At 47.4% G+C, this 6,000-nt stretch overlaps 1 pseudogene; it reads left to right on the plus strand.

Moving 5' to 3' along the window:
• The window catches only part of LOC140599550 (RNA-binding protein 4B-like), a 28,736-nt pseudogene extending 22,736 nt beyond the window's left edge, over positions 1–6,000 (plus strand).

The raw sequence follows: 6,000 nt of genomic DNA on the forward strand, positions 1-6,000 counted from the left end.
ACTTTAAGTCCCTTGACTTCCCCTGGAACTGGTCAGTCTAGCTGGTCTCATGGGGGAGGGGCCTGCTGTGCTGATTCTCAGGTGTTAGCACTTGGGGGAGCTGCTCTGCCCCCTGCCTGGTGCAGGGCTCAGTGGGGGCTGTTCACCCCGTGAGGCCCCAGGAGGAACAACCGCAGTGGCGGGGCCAGCTCTGCAGCCCTGGAGTCAGCTCCCGCAGTAGCTCCGGGGCTCTCCGTCTGCAGGGCCTGGGGGCTCCGGGGCGGGGCCGCTGATCTGCTCAGCTCCGGGCAGGAGCATCCTTGCTGTCCTGGGCCCTCCCGGCCTCTGCCTGTCCCGGGGGAGGCCAGATCCTGGGCTGTGTCCCGGCGCCCTGTGCTCTGGGGCCTGCGATGTTGGATTCTCGCTCCCACCCCGCAGCCCCCTCCCCAGAGCCGCCACCCGAGCCCCTCCGAGCTGCTCCGGGTCCCGCCCTGCGCGCTGCAGCCCTTAGGGAGCTCGGCGCACCCCCCAGGGTGCAGGTGTCTGTTAGTGTCCCAGGGAGCCCGAGGGCATCCCCGCCCTCCTGGGTCCTGCTCTAACTCCCTGTGAGCCCCTTTCCGCCCGGGAAGGTTGGTGCAGCTCCTGCTTCTCCGGGACGGGGCTCTCCTGTCCTGGGGATACTCGCCGCGGCCTCAGCCCGGCTCCTCGCGGGGCCCTTCCCCCTTGGAGGCCTTTTGTTTCTTTATTTCTTTTTCCCTGTCTTCTTACCTTGATAGAAGCGCGAACTCTTCTCACTATAGCATTCCAGCTGTTCTCTCTTTAAATCTCAGGCCGAATTCGTAGATTTTCAGGATGATTTGAAGGTTATCTAGGTAATTTGTTGGGGACAGGTGATTTGGGGACCCTACTCTTCCGCCATCTTCCTGATCAAAACTCTTGAGAGTGTAGGGATAGAGGGAACATTCCTCAACATCTTAAAAGCCATCTACAAAAAGCCCACAGCATATATCATTGTCAACTTGGAAGCACTGGGAGCCTTTCCCCTAAGATCAGGAATGAGACAGGGATGTCCTCTCTTACCACTGCTATTCAACATAGTACTAGAAGTCCTAGCCTCAGCAATCAGGCAGCAAAAAGAAATAAAAGGCATTCAAATTGGCAAAGAAGAAGTCAAACTCTCCCTCTTCGCCGATGACATGATACAGTACATAGAAAACCCAATAACTCCACCCCAAGATTCCTAGAACTCCTACAGCAATTTGGCAGTGTGGCAGGATACACAATCAATCCCCAGAAATCAGTGGGATTTCTGTACACTAACAATAAGACTGAAGAAAGAGAAGTTAAGGAGTCAATCCCATTTACAATTGCACCCAAAAGCATAAGATACCTAGGAATTAACCTCACCAAAGGGGTAAAGGATCTATACCCTAAAAACTACAGAACACTTCTGAAAGAAATGGAGGAAGACACAAAGAGATGGAAAAATATTCCATGCTCATGGATTGGAAGAATTAATAATGTGAAAATTCCAGTGCTACCTAGGGTAATTTACACATTCAATACAATCCCTATCAAAATTCCATGGACTTTCTTCAGAGAGTTGGAACAAATCATCTTAAGATTTGTGTGGAATCAGAAAAGACCCCGAATAGCCAGGGGGATATTAAAAAAGAAAACCATAGCTGGGGGCATCACAAGGCCAGATTTCAGGTTGTACTACAAAGCTGTGGTCATCAAGACAGCGTGGTCCTGGAACAAAGACAGACACATAGATCAATGGAACAGAATAGAAAATGCAGAAGTGGACCCTCAGCTCTATGTTCAACTAATATTCGACAAAGCAGGAAAGACTATCCACTGGAAGAAAGACAGTCTCTTCAATAAATGGTGTTGGGAAAATTGGACATCCACATGCAGACGAATGAAACTGGACCACTCTCTTTCACCATACACAAAGATAAACTCAAAATGGGTGAGAGATCTCAATGTGAGACAAGATTCCATCATAATCCTAGAGGAGAACACAGGCAACACCTTTTTTGAACTTGGCCACAGCAACTACTTGCGAGATACATCCATGAAGGCAAGAGAAACAAAAGCAAAAATGTCCTATTGGGACTTCATCAAGATAAGAAGCTTCTGCACAGCAAAACTGAAAGACAACCTACAGAACGGGAGAAGATATTTGCAAATGACACGCCAGATAAAGGGCTAGAAACCAAGATCTATAAAGAACTTATTAAACTCAACACCAAAGAAGCAAACAATCCAACCATGAAATGGGCAAAAGACATGAACAGAAATCTCACAGAGGAAGACATACACATGGCCAAGAAGCACATGAGAAAATGCTCCGCATCACTGGCCATCGGGGAAATACAAATCAAAACCACCATGAGATCCCACCTCACACCAGTGAGAATGGGGAACGTTAACAAGGCAGGAAACAACAAATGTTTTTTTTTTTTTTTGTCTGCTTTTTTTATTTAAAAAAAGACCATGATTCTTTGAGAGGTGATACAAGATTGCTTTCCAGTCAGATCATAATTTCCACAATTTCTGTAATAACTATAAATTTGAAAGTTTTCCACTCTCCCCACCCCAATTCACTTTTGGCATTGTGTGTGAAATGTCACTTCCAAAAAATGGGGGAAAATATTCTGAATACTGGGTTTTCATCACACAGGACTCCTTTCCTAGGAAAAATTTTCTGGTGCTAAATTGAGAATATTCATACAACAATGCTTAACAATATCTCATCAGTAAAGCCATTTTCTAACCAACTCTATGGCTGTCTGAGAAGAAAATTACATAGAATAGCAGCCAATTCTCAGAGGTAAAAAGGCAATGGCTTATCTTATCCTTTTCCACTTCTCCTAATTTTACATTCAGAATTAGAGCAAATCTATGAGAGGTAGCAGAAGGTCTGACACAGGCTCTGGCTTCATGATTTGAAAATACAATTTCAACTCATCACATTCTTCAGAAGAACTCATTATACTTAAAAGAAACACACAAAGAGGCTCTCTTAACCTCTGCATGCAGAGGTTGGCCAGAAGGACATACATTGGTTACCAGCAGAGAAGGATGGGCCTAACCATCTGGCAATTAGGAGATGGTGTATCCAAAGATATAGTCTTGATCTGGTTAGAAAACTGTGTCATTTGTAAAGTATATTACTCTCGAGTCTTCACTTACTCTGCTAAAAAGAAGCTTCTACACAAAATCAGGATGCTACAGGAGAGAAATAGCTAACACAGGCTATCGTTGGCTAATATTTAAATGCAAAGAATTCAACTTTCATTTTCAATATGTGGGAAGGGTTTGTGAGCTTGTTACTGACATATTTGGCCCAATTCATATTTATTTTTATTTTTTCACTGTGCTTCAGATCTTTGGGGTATTGCCAAAAAAACTTATCCCAAAAATCTCTGAATTTTTATTAGAGCTTAATGGATTTATTTGAATACTTCTGTTAAGCTGATAAGAGTTAGGGAGAGTCTTATCCTACTCCCTTCCCCAGACCTAATTAGACGTTTTTATTTCAAAACAAAAGATGGTGATATTATAAAACTAGGGAGGGAAATAAGATGCTATGACAGTACACTTCTTTTTAGTTAACACTTATTTCTTACCTATAGCACTACGAATGTGATAAAACTTTTGGGAAGGAGAAGGGAAGAAGGAAATTCCAAAACCTCCCAACAAAGTAGCCATTCCAATGCATGGACAAGGGCTTATTTCGTCTGCCAGCCACTGATTCACAAATATTTTCCCCATTTAAAGTAGTATGTGTGAATGAGGTTGGGGAGAGCAAGGAATACATCAAGGAGTCAACTCTACTCTTCTCTTAATGAGCCCGCCCTATGTCCTTAGTGGTGACTGACTTCATCCGCCATCTTGGCTTTCAGATTAAGCAACCTCTTTCTTTAAAACTTTCTTGTTCTTGCTGCTTTTCTTGCCATTCTTGTCTTTGTTCTCGGACATTATTTTTGGCTCTGATTTCTTTCCTTAGGTCAAAGAACACCTTGTCCACATTGGCTCGTGTTTTAGCCGATGTCTCCACGTACTGCACGCCCCACTCCTCTGCTTTAGTCCTCGCCTCTTCGATGGGCACCTGCCTCTCTCCTCTAGGTCGGACTTGTTTCCCACGACAAGCAATGGACTTGCCATTTTTTTTTTCTGGCCCACATATCCATAATGGACATACAGTGCCCAAGGCCCTCAGATGCAAGAAAATATCCTCCTTGTCTACACTATACACCAACCAAGTAACAAATGCTGCCCACATCCTGGGCTCTCCTGGAAAGAGAGGTTCCTATAGACACTGGCGTGTGACCCTCCACATCCAGCTGTGCATTGAGCCTTGGGAGGCATAGCTACTGAGGTCTCCTCAATGCAGGAGAGACTCAAGCTTGAGGCGACTGGCTTATCCCACTTGCAGGGGGAGGTCTCCCCTGTTCTTCCTCAGTCCCTTGCTGGATGCCACCATACCAGAGGAGGTCACCCCTCCCCAGTCCCCTTGGCTATGTAGGGAGCCCCAATGACATCAACTGAGTGAACTGCAATGGAGTTTGTCTACTTTATGGATGGTATGAGCACCATGCTACAGGGGGGAGCTCATGTGGAATATTTACGTCCCTAATAAAGGACACAACCCACCCAACAGTCAGCCAAAGAAGCCAAGCTTTAGGCTGCCATTTAGTACTGGATGCCCTGGTCAGCAAATGGCTCCATCAGCACCTCTTACAAACTCTTGGGCCACTGTCTAAGAGTTGTTCCTTTTAGGGTAAGGAACTCAGGGCACTCTTGCCTCAGAGACACCCCAAATATAAACCAAAATCACAGATGGTCCCCACATGCAGTAAGGCCACAATGCAAGGCCTCCCTGGGACACCACTTGTCCTCCTTGGTGTTCCAACATTACAAATCATGGCCAGACCCTCATTTTGCTTCTCAGGATACATAGTGCTGGCCTTACAGGAAGGACTCAATAAATAAAATCCCACCTCCCCTGGAGACCACAAGCAGCCAGGGGAACTGAGGCACACACTGTCTCCTCAAACCACTCCTATTTAAGCTACAAGGTGTCAAATGAGCCTCCAGTGCAGTTATCCACAAGCCGAGTTCGGACTGCCCCTGGGATGGGAGACCAGAGTGGCTGCTATCACACCGATGGGAAAGAGGGGCACTGGTCAAAAGAGTGTCCAGTAGATTGTACAGGTCATGTGGCGGACTTTACCGAGCAGTATAACGGACAGTATGGAGCAGTGCGCACGCCTTCCCCATGGGCTGCGGGGAATCCATGTGTTACAACGATGCATATGGAGCACTTGACTCCTAGAAGCGTTACCGGGTCCGCTCTTATGAGGCAGTGGCAGCGGCAGCAGCAGCCTCTGCGTACAACTAGGCGGAGCAGTCCATGTCCCATCTGCCTCAAGTCCAGAGCACAGCTGTGACCAGTCACCTCAACCCCACTTCTGTTATCCCTACGACAGACACCTGTTGCCGAGCTCAGGGGCTGCTGCCACTTGGGCTCTATGGCTGCTGCCGCTGCCAACACCTCGTCCTATTATGGAAGGGACAGGAGCCCCCTGTGTCGTGCTGCAGCTGTGCTCCCCACGGTTGGAGAGGGCTACGGTTATGGGCCAGAGAGTGAGCTGTCGCAGGCTTCAGCAGCTGCACAGAATTCTCTGTATGACATGGCCCGGTGTGAGCGGGAGCATATGTGGACCGAGCGCGGTGCTCAGCCTTTTAAAAACTGGAGGTAGGGGGATCCCTGGGTGGTTCTGATGTTTGGCGCCTGCCTTTGGCCCAGGGCTCGATCCTGGAGACCCGGGATCGAATCCCACATCAGGCTCCCAGTGCATGGAGCCTGCTTCTCCCTCTGCCTGTGTCTGTGCCTCTCTCTCTCTCTCTCTCTCTCTGACTGTCATAAATAAATTAAAAAAAAAAAAACTGGAGGTAGGATCATTGCGGACTGAACCCTCGGGCTGCGGTCATATATGAGAACTTGCT

This window comes from Vulpes vulpes, chromosome 7, assembly GCF_048418805.1.
Source record: "Vulpes vulpes isolate BD-2025 chromosome 7, VulVul3, whole genome shotgun sequence".
In the NCBI taxonomy this organism is placed as follows: domain Eukaryota; kingdom Metazoa; phylum Chordata; class Mammalia; order Carnivora; family Canidae; genus Vulpes; species Vulpes vulpes.